Source organism: Myotis nattereri, assembly GCF_964212035.1.
Source record: "Myotis nattereri genome assembly, chromosome: 3".
Taxonomy (NCBI): domain Eukaryota; kingdom Metazoa; phylum Chordata; class Mammalia; order Chiroptera; family Vespertilionidae; genus Myotis; species Myotis nattereri.
Genome location: NC_138077.1, coordinates 156,334,291 through 156,344,379, shown reverse-complemented (window position 1 = coordinate 156,344,379; position 10,089 = coordinate 156,334,291). Strand labels below are relative to the sequence as shown.

The 10,089-nt window shown below is 44.6% G+C and overlaps 1 protein-coding gene across 1 annotated transcript in view; it reads left to right on the top strand.

Annotated features, from left to right (window-relative positions):
- Positions 1-1,096: 1,096 nt before the first annotated feature.
- Positions 1,097-10,089, top strand: part of ADGRL2 (adhesion G protein-coupled receptor L2) — a 190,586-nt gene continuing 181,593 nt past the window's right edge. The window contains exon 1 of the mRNA XM_081086246.1: positions 1,097-1,838. The gene's annotated coding sequence lies outside the window, so the exon portion shown is untranslated. The remainder of the gene's footprint in view (positions 1,839-10,089) is intronic.

Here is a 10,089-nt window from a genome sequence, read left to right as displayed (position 1 = left end):
CGTCCCCCGCGCGCCGCAGCCGGACGGAGGCAGCCGCGGCGCACAGACGTCCTTTCTCCTCGGAGCCGTCACACAAAAGGAGGGCTGCGCGAACTAAAAGTTTCGGGGCCTCCGGCTCGCTGCGTGGAGAAAACGGAAAACCTGGAGACCGGGAGGGCCCAAGACGCATCCCGGGCGCCTCTTCCAAGCGCAGGCAAGGAGAGAGCTCCCGGGCCTGGAGGGGAGAGCGGAGGGGGCGGGAGCCGCTGGCCACCCCCCCACCCCACCCCCGCGTCCCACCTCCGGTTCTGCCGCGCTCGCCCCAGTACCCTTCACCCCGCTCCAGACAGAAATAAATGTTTAGATTGAAAGTGCGTGTGTGTGGACGGGATGGAGAGCGCGCGCCGGCGGAGCGCGCGGAGGACCGAGCGCGCAGTGAGTGGAGTTTGGGGGGTGGGGTGGGCTGGGGGTGGAACGGGTGTGCGGACTGGGTGGGGGAGTCTGCCCGCGGAGTCCCGGGACCGAGGTGGGGGGCGGGGGTGTGCCTCGCCGGAGGGGAGGGGCGCGAGCCGCCGCCGGCTGCCTCCGGGGCGCGTTCCGCGGCCGTGTGTGCGCGCGTCCCCAGCCGCCGCCCGGACAGCCCTGCGGCCGCCCCGCCGGCGGAGCCGGGGCCGGTGAGTCCTCGGGCGGCTGCTCGGCCACCGCCACTCCAACAGCTCGAGCCCGTAAGTGTCCCCTGTCGCTCCCCTCCCCCTGCTCGGGCGCACGGCCGCCGCAGCTTCTCAAATGGAGTGGAAAATGGCCAGCGGGCGGCAAGGAGTTAGAGATTGCTCCGCGTTTTGGACTTAGCTGCCTGTAATCTTCTTCGGAGTTTGCCTGGGCCCCCGGCTGGAAAAACCGGGAGGGAGAGAGGTGTCCTTTGCCGCTGTCCACGCTCATCTGTTTAGATGATTAGCCCAACTCCGGCGGGGGCGTGGAGGTGGGGGTGTGGGGAGAAGGCGGCGGCTGGAGGTGACTCCAGTTCAGACCTCGCCGCGAGTCTGTGTCAGGACTTCGCACTCCCCCGTCTCTCCCTCTCTTCCTCGCTCTCCCTCTCCCTCTCCCTCGCTCTCCGCTCACACACGCAGAGGTGCCGGAGCGAAATCGGGAGCTTCCTGGAGAATTCCTTGGGATTGTTGGGGGGGCATCTCCACTCCGTGGCTGTGCGTGGCGTGTACCTCCCCGAACCTCCCCGCTCGCGCGAGCCTGCGTTCTCGCCTTCAGCCTTCCGCGGGGCAGCGGCCCCCGCTCAGCCTCGGCCCGGAGACCCGACATGTGAGGAAGGGCCGCCGCTGTCGCGCCCCAGGCCGCAGGGTCGGCGCCGGGGATGCCCGTGGGGCCGGCGCGGACCGCGGGCTGACGGGCTTGGCCGGACCCACTGAGTTGGCCTCGCGCCGCCGGCGTCTGCTCACCCCTCCTGCGGCCGCCGCTCCGAGGGGACTCCCCAGGCTGCGCACCTCTGTCGGGCTTTTGCCTGCGCCACCCCTTGCGCTCTGATTCCCGAATTTTTTTTTCTCTTCATTTTTTTCCAAGCGAGCGCGCGGTCTGGGGGTGTGTGCGTGTGCGCCCAGGACCCCTCTCGCGAGTGGGCAACTGCGGGAAAATGTTGACCTAACCCCCGGCGTCGCCCGGCGCTGGCTGCTTGGTTGGAGGAGGCGGCGGCTGCGGCCGAGCAGGAGGGCACCCCGAGCCGCGGCGCTGCCTCCCGCGCGGACTCCCGGCCTCGGTCCTGGCCGGCCGGGGTCGCCGCTGCGCTCTGCGCCTCCCCGCGCGGCCCCTCGCGCCAGACGGCCCGCCCCCGGGGCGCGCTCGCAACCGAGGTAAGAGCCGCAGCAAACGAACAATGTGCCTCTGTGCGTGCGGGGCTTGGGAGACCTGTTTGCTTTGCGCCTCCGGCCCGGGGGTGGATGCTGGAGGCACGGGCAGCCGCGGGTGAAGCGGGGCTCCGCGGTTTGTTTATGTTCCGCCGGCCGAGGGGGTGACCCGCGCTCGCTCAGGCGGCTCGCGCCCCCTCCCTACTCCCCACCTCTTGCCCTCGGAAATCGATCCCCAGAACTCCCCATCCCGTCCAGCCTGCGGCTCCTTTTCTCGTGGAGCTGTTAGAACCTTCTCGAGGCTTCAGTCTAGCAGTAGGGGCCGCGGGGGAGAGGGGAGGAGTAGGATCGCCTTGGACATAGTTTGATTTTCGGGAAAAGCTGGAGTCGGAAGGTTCCGTTCACCTCTTTCCACCGTGCGTCTGGGGAGGGGGGATAGGAGGCGCGCCCTCGGCGGGGCCGCTCAGCTCGGGGTGCGAGGCCCTGTCTCCCACCCCACCCCACCCCACCGCGCGCCCGCAGACCCGTCTAGGGCTGGAAGTGGAACGGGGCGTCCAGGCGCTGGGAGCGAGTTCCGTGGAAGTGGACGGCGGGGGAGGACTGGGCTGAGTTGTTGCGGGTTGTTGTTTCTTCTTGTCGGCGGTTAGGCGGTGTGGAGAGGCGAGGATGACAGCAAAGCGCAGCCAGATGTGGCCGGCCGGCGCTGGGGCTGGCAACGATTAGGGGTGGCCCGGCGGGGCGGGAGGGCGGCGGGGCCGGGCACCCGCGAGTCCCGGGGAGGGCAGAGAGCCTCCCGGACCTGCAGTGAGAGGGCAGCAGCGGGCCGCGCTGGGCCTGTGAGTTCCTGGGATGGTGTCGCGACTGGGTGCCTCGGGCAGCCTGGTTGGTAGGAGGGGGTCCCGGGTGGGGAGCTGCGGGGAGAAAAAGGCGTGGGAGGAGCGCGTGGAAAGGGGAGACCCCCAGGCTAATCCAGCGCGGGCTCCTTGATTGGCTGGGGCGCCCGGACCCTCCGGTGGAGGTGAGGGCGAGCGGAGCGACCACAGCGCCCCGGCAGCGGGGAGGCGCGCCTGCAGGACTTCTCCGCTTGGGATCAGCAAAGTTTGTTCTTTGCTCCGAATGGCGGGGCCGGGGTTAGGGGAAATCGTTGGAAGCTTTACTTTGTGCCATAGTGTCGCTGAGCGGAGACTAAGGAACGTATGTCTTGCTGGTATTTTTTTTTTTTAATCCTCTGTTCACACTGTCCTCTAACGGCGCAGTTGGAGGGACAAGTGCTGCGGTGTCCGTCTTCTTTCCCATCTTCTATGGGCTCCACCCCCCTCGTCTTTCCCCCTTCCCTGGCCCCCTTCTTCCCTTCTTCCTGATGCAAACGGTGTCGTCTCGGATTCAGACCGAGGAAATGTTTTCCTCCTGTTTCTTGAAAGGTGTAGGCTGCCTAGCAGCTTCTCCGAGCAGCCTGGGAGCGTCTGAGCCGCAGTCACCAGCCATATGGTTCCCGTTACAAAGGCCAGGTTCGAAGGCGCTCTTCTCCCCGCCCCCACCCCAAATTCGTAAATTTTCTTCTGCAGCCTTCACCCTGTGTGCACTTCTCTCTCCTTTCCTTCCAGAGGCGTAGCTTTCGCGGACGTGGTTCGTTCATTCATTTCCTTGTCAGTGTTTGTGTCTGGAACGGGTCCCACCGAGTGTGCTCTGCTCAGTTCGAGTTGCACAAGGAAGAAAAGTCATATCCATTTGGTAAAGAATTTGCCTGTTGAGATGTCTCTTACTAAATCAGGTTTGATCTTGGGCGAACCTTCAAAGATGGGCACGAAGGAGGCAATATATATCCATAGCAGAAAAATAGATTGGGTTGTGTGATGTCTTTGGCAACATTCCAGGTTGTGATGGGACTCTTGACCTAGGTTAAAGGTAACTTTGTAACTTCAGATTCAGTATCTTTCTAATTCTTGAGAAACCCTTTAGAGAGAAAATCTACTTCTGTTCAGGTGTGTTATGGAACTTTTTGTTGGAACTTTTCTCCACCCTCCAATACATTTATGCATGATAGAGAGAATACTGCAGAACAAACGTTCTGTTGTTTAGTTTCTTCAGACATTCCGATTCTCTTCTTTTGTTGCTTGCCTCTAAAAAGAGGTGCCATTTCACATCATTCTGCACAAATTGTTTGAATTAATGCAAGTGTGAATTCTTACCGTTTGAAGGGGACTATTAGCATATCAAAGGTTTCTTAGCTTCAGCTCAATTGAGAAAACTTCAGCCTGTCTTCCATTTGCTTCCAAGGGAGGCCCAAAGGGCAATGAGAATTGTAAAGGGTAAAAATAGGGAGGTGGATTCAGGCTGTGTTTCTGAACTTTTACTGTTTTGTAATTATGTGAGTGAAAAACATTGTCTATTGCTATGGAGTCCTTGCAAATGGCAAGACAATTATTTTCTATTGATAAATGGTTTGTTCCTAGAAAAAGAGTGACCTTTTATGATAGTCACTGTTGCCTGTCTTTTGGGGTCCCTTCAGTGGAGGAGAAAGCTTTTCCTCTAACTTAATACTTTTCTAGGGCCTACACTTTGTTATATTAATAAAACGGGGAGAGAAAGGCTTTTCATGAGTCTATAAAATAATAGAAATCTTGTGATAAAAGCACACTCATTTGTCACCCAGAAAACTTTATTTTTAATACACTTGTTAAATTAATAGGAAAAAAAAATCAGTGGACTATTAAAACTCAACATGAACTTTGTTAATGAAACTTCTATTGCAAGTGTAAGTTTGAAAGGATGCTAAGTGATAATCAGATTTTTCGTGAATGATATTTTAAATAGAGAATTGTTTGATTATTGTTGTGTCTCAAGTTTTGCATTTTATCAGACAGCAAATGCTAGAATTCAGATTGCAGTTGGTTTATTTTTCTTAATATTTATAGTGCATTCGCTAATACTTTTTTACATTAGCGAAAAGATTCATTCTTTGAATTTCTTTTAACAAGTCAGTATCCATCCGTGAGTGAAGAAACAAGTAAGGACAAGTACTTGGGTCATTTGGGTCATTTTATGGTGAGCAGATGTGTCAAGAGAGAACTTTTTTCTTCAACTCTTTGGGAAGTATTGCTTTTATTTATTTAGGTTAAGATTTACTAAAGCCTAGTTTAAGATGAAAATGAATCTCAAGGAAGGTTAAAAAAATTTTAAGTTCATATTTTTTATAGTTTTACCTTTGATGGTTGGTTAATTTGAACGTGAATTGATATCCTTTAATTGGAGGAGGGTTTTCTTTTTTTAAAAAAATGTTAACGTTCAGAACTCTTGTTTTTATCTTAATAGTGAAAACTTACATTAATAAACAGCTTTGAAGTAAAAATTAATTGCCTAACATTTTTGGACTTCAGTTTAATAGGATGATATTTTTTTCAGATTAAGATGAGGTAGGTTTTTTGTTTGTTTGTTTTTTAGTGGCATTCAAATTGTACATCATTAACCTGAAATCATCTTATAGTGGTTTATTTATCTGATCCCTTCAGTTGTCTAAGTAGTACTTTCGAGGAAAAAAAAAGCATACATTGATGTAATTGCTATTATTGGACTCAAGTTGCTGTTTAACTAGTTTGCTTCGAGTGCAGAGTGCTATAAAGAAAACACATTATCCATCAGAGCTATTAGTAATAATCTAAAAATAGTCTTGAAAAAATTGCTCTTCATTTTACATGATGATCATCCTAAATTCAACAAACCTCTAAAGGTGTAAAATGTAGGGAAAAGAAGACTTTTCAACATTTAGGTGACAAAATTGGACTACTTAGAGAAAAATTAATGTGTTGTAGAAGCTCTCCAGCTGTCATTTTCAATCACTGTGGGTTACTATGTGTTGGCAACAGAAAACGAATTTAGAAATGCAGATAGCTCTGGGAGCAGGTAGTTGGGGAAATCAGAATATTGAATCATGTGGGGTAGAATAAACCAATTATTTCAAGTTTTGACTTGAGAATTTCCAATAAATTATTTTTTTTTCCAGGCTTTTGACTCTCTGCTTTATTAATGGACTAACATCAAAGCATACAACAAAACTTCCAAGTGTTATAAAAACTAATATAAACATACAGATCCCACATGTAGTACTGCAAGTCTTAATTTAAGGCAAGCAGTTGGAGTTTTTATTGCTGCAATTTTCACAATCAGCAGAAACGTTAACACCAAGCTTCTGGGCGGTTCCTTTCTTAAAATTAGCAAGAGGAGAGCTTTAAAGCCAAAGCTTACTGAGGTTTAGATCTCTGTTTGATCATTATTGGAGCTTTCTGTGTTTTATTTAAATATTTAACGTAATATTTAATGTCTTAATATGGGAATATGTGAGCTAAGATTGAGATTTTTGGGGGGACGATCAGGAGGTAATTAGAAAGCTGTACACCATAGAAATGAATTGTTATTGCTCTATTTTCTATCAAAATATTTATTTGACATGACTTTAGTAAAATAAATGATCAAATAACAATTTATTGACAGGTGTAGTATGAGATGAAGAGATTATTACAATTTATTTCTAAGATATGGGCTAAATACACTTGTGTCTATCTACCTGAGAGAAGTCTGTTTTCAGTTTAATAAGAATCCATACCATTTGCCAAATAGCTGATATTTAAGAGCACAGACCAATTGTAGTTAGATTAGGAATGAAATACAGTTTTGGAAACTTGAAGAAGAATTTTGTGTAATAGGATTGCTATTTTTCTAAAAAAAAGTTTCTTCGAAGACTGTCCACTTTGCCTCTTGATATTCACTGTATCTGATTTTGTGTCTTGAAGGAAAGGTACACATTTAACATCTGCCTGCTTTTCTGCAGAAAAGACTCAAATAGAATTAAAGTGGAATTATTTCCAAGCTAGTACATTTTAGAAATAAAATGCATGATTACAAAAAACCCTGTTCATTTAGTTCTTGCAAAAATGCCTAGTTAAAAACTGCACAAATGGATAATTTGGATCATGGGTTAAAAATAGCAACTTTACCTGCTAGACCTGAAAAGGACTTGAAATCCATTTATGTTTTGGTTATATCAGTTCTGAAGGTAATTTGTCTAAATATTAGTTCACATTACCGGAATAGATAACTGTTTTGTAACTATTTTCAAGAAAGATTAAAACATTTCCATTTTAAAGGCAGATTAAAACGATAGTTAACTTATCTTACATAATTAGTCTATAGCTCCACCCAAATATTCATCTCTTCAAATAATTCTTGATTAAAGGTAGAAAGGTTGAAAAGTATTTAATCACATAGATTACTGTAATTAGACGTGTTGTTAGCAGAAAAATTGACTGTTTTCTGAAATCCTTTTACTACTTAGGATTGGTCAGCTAGTAATTATTATTATTTTTTTAATGCTTTATGAAAAAGATTAAGAAAATTGGTCATTTAACCTATAAATAGTTAACTATTGGAATTAGGGAAATAGAATCCTAAAATAATGTCATTTTTCTTGACCTAGTGTGATAATTTTTAAAGGAGTAACTGTAACTAGGGTGTGCAATTCTTAAATTTTATTAAAGGCTTCAGTGTGGTATTTTGAGTTTAGTATAAAAATATATTATGAACCATGAAAGTCTCTTAATGCTTTTTTATGTAAATAGGTATATTTTTGTAAGTGGATCATTGGGTCATAAAAAAAGGGCCTAATCATCCAAAAATACTTAAAAAGTCTGCTTAGATCAATTATCTGATAGACTAAGTGCAGGCAATAATTTGCAGATACTTCCCAATATGTTCTTATCCAACGATTTTAAAAAGCTGTTTCTTAGGAAAAGAAAACTTCCATATTTTGCAAATAAAAATTATCTTTAAAAAAAGTTGGATTGAATGAAGGAACCAAGCTTTAACACCTGCAAGCAAAGTGCAACTTAGAGCAAAATGCTATTGATTGCTTTGGAAGCACAAAGCAAGTTTAAATACAATTTGTTTAATTACAACAAAAATGCAGTTTTATGAAGTAATATAGTTTGTCTTCGAAGAGGATTTTATGCATTGTGTGGTGGTAAGTAAAATCCCATCACAGTTGTATAAATTTGTTCAATTACCAGAACGGCTAAAAGAAAAAAAAAATCAATTTAAGTTGAAATGCAACAGAAATTAGATTACCTTGGTTGTAAGAACTTGCCAGCAGTGTTTAAATAGCTTAATAATATCAAAAGTTCCCATGTTTCACAGTGGAAGGATATTGGCACCTGTTTTAATATACGTACATCTTGTGTTTGGTGGGTGGCTTTAGTTATGTGAACATTCTTTCTGCTTTTCCATTTTTGATTTTATGGAAGCTATTACATGACATATAAAGTACTATTTCCACTTGCACATTCACATTTGTTTGGGAGGTTTTTTTGTTATTGTTTTTTTTTTTTTAGTAGTTGCTTTTCTGGATTTCTGTAATTTGTCATCAGTTAATAGTTCAGATCAGTGTAGTAAAATATCAGCTGTGATTTTTAGGAATCAATAGAAACCAAGTCCATCAGTAGGGATAGCTAGGTTATCAGCAACAGAAACAGAAATTTTCACTATTGACCCTCGAAATATAGGGGCCTGTAAATCTTAGATTCCTGTGGAAGTAAGGTGGCATGGGATTGATCATACCAGGTAGCTGGGCACCTGTTTTACGACCTACACCTTGATTCATTCTGGCACCCAGATTTCCTGAAGTGCAGAGCAGGCACAGCTACTGTTCACAGCCACTCGGCTGTTTTTAGGTCATGAAGTCAACTTCCTGGAATTTCTGGGGGAAACCAGTTGAAAAGGGAGGACAAATGTCACTTTAAATAGAGATGTTTAAGTCAGATTTCTGCCTGAGGGTAAAATTTAGGTCTCTTTTAGCCCGGATGTAATGTCTCCCTCTACAGAGCACAGCATTAATCACTACCTGACAAGAAATCCTATGCTGAGCAAAACGGGCCCTTGTTGGTTTTGTCATTGATTTTTCCCCCCAATCTGTGAGGAGTACATTAAAAACATTAAAATTCACACAGGGATTATACTTTAATCTCTGAATTTCAGAATTGAAATTTAGTTGCCTTAAAAGAAGTCTACTTAAAGCTGGAAAATCTTTAGTCATTTTTTTTAAAAAAATTAAAGCTTAGATTCAGTACCTTAATAAAAATAGAATAATTTTCTAATATTAAAAAAAACCCCCAAAAACAGGCATGTTAAGCAGAAGTTAACTTCTTGAAATACTGACCAAATCTTAATTCTGGTTTAAGATGTATTAAGCAATTTCTGTTTTTTTTTTTTATCTGATAGTAAAGAAACATAATAAATTACTAGTTCTTAGCCATGAGAGATTCGAGAAGTTGAAAAGATGTTTAACCTCAGACGAAGATCAATTCAAACCTGTTTTGTAGGACAAAATCAGATATAACCCTGTATCTTTTTCTGAAAGAAAAATAAGATCTTTAGCCATTGTAGTAGCGAACAAGAATGAACCGTGAGGTTCCTAATTTAAAAAAAGGGTTTAGTTTTGCTCTTTTAATTATTAGATAATACTCTTTAACTCCTTTCTTGGTCAAATTATATGTATACACACACGTGTACAAGCAGAAATGTGCAATTTATGTTCTTTCCCTTTGTATATATCAATACTTACTGACAGTTATTGGCTAAAAATTAGTGCAAATGAAAGCCTAAAATGTGAAGTATGTGTAAGATCTGTTTTTAAGCTGATTTTGCAAATGATATGATTCATTTAATCTCTATTTTGTTCTCAAGGATATTTCCTGCCTTTGGAACATGAAATGCTTGTTCTATCCACACTTTGCATCATTTTGTAGGTATTTTTACATCGGTCCACACCTCAAGCTGATTGTTGCTCTGGATTTAGGACAGAATAATCTGTCAAAAGTGGTTCTTGGCTGCCCGGGGCAGGCTTTGGACAGTGCCTTTGACCTTGCTTTGGACAATGCTTTCTCTCCTGGAAGATAGTAAATAGTGTCTATCTATAGAGACAGCGAAAGAGAATTCTCTCTGTTTTGTTTATGAGTTCTAATTTTAATCATTTATCCTTAAAGTTAAATACTTTGGCACCAGTAAGCCATATAATGGATGAATCAGTACAAGATTTTAGATATGATCTTTAGTTGATATATTTGTTTTATGTAGATTATATTTACTTAATCAGTTCTTGATTAATATATATATATATGTGTGTGTGTGTGTGTGTGTGTGTGTGTGTGTGTGTGTGTGTGTATAAGCGTTTCCATCTCTTTACTTTGAAGCAAAGTATTTCCATTTGGAA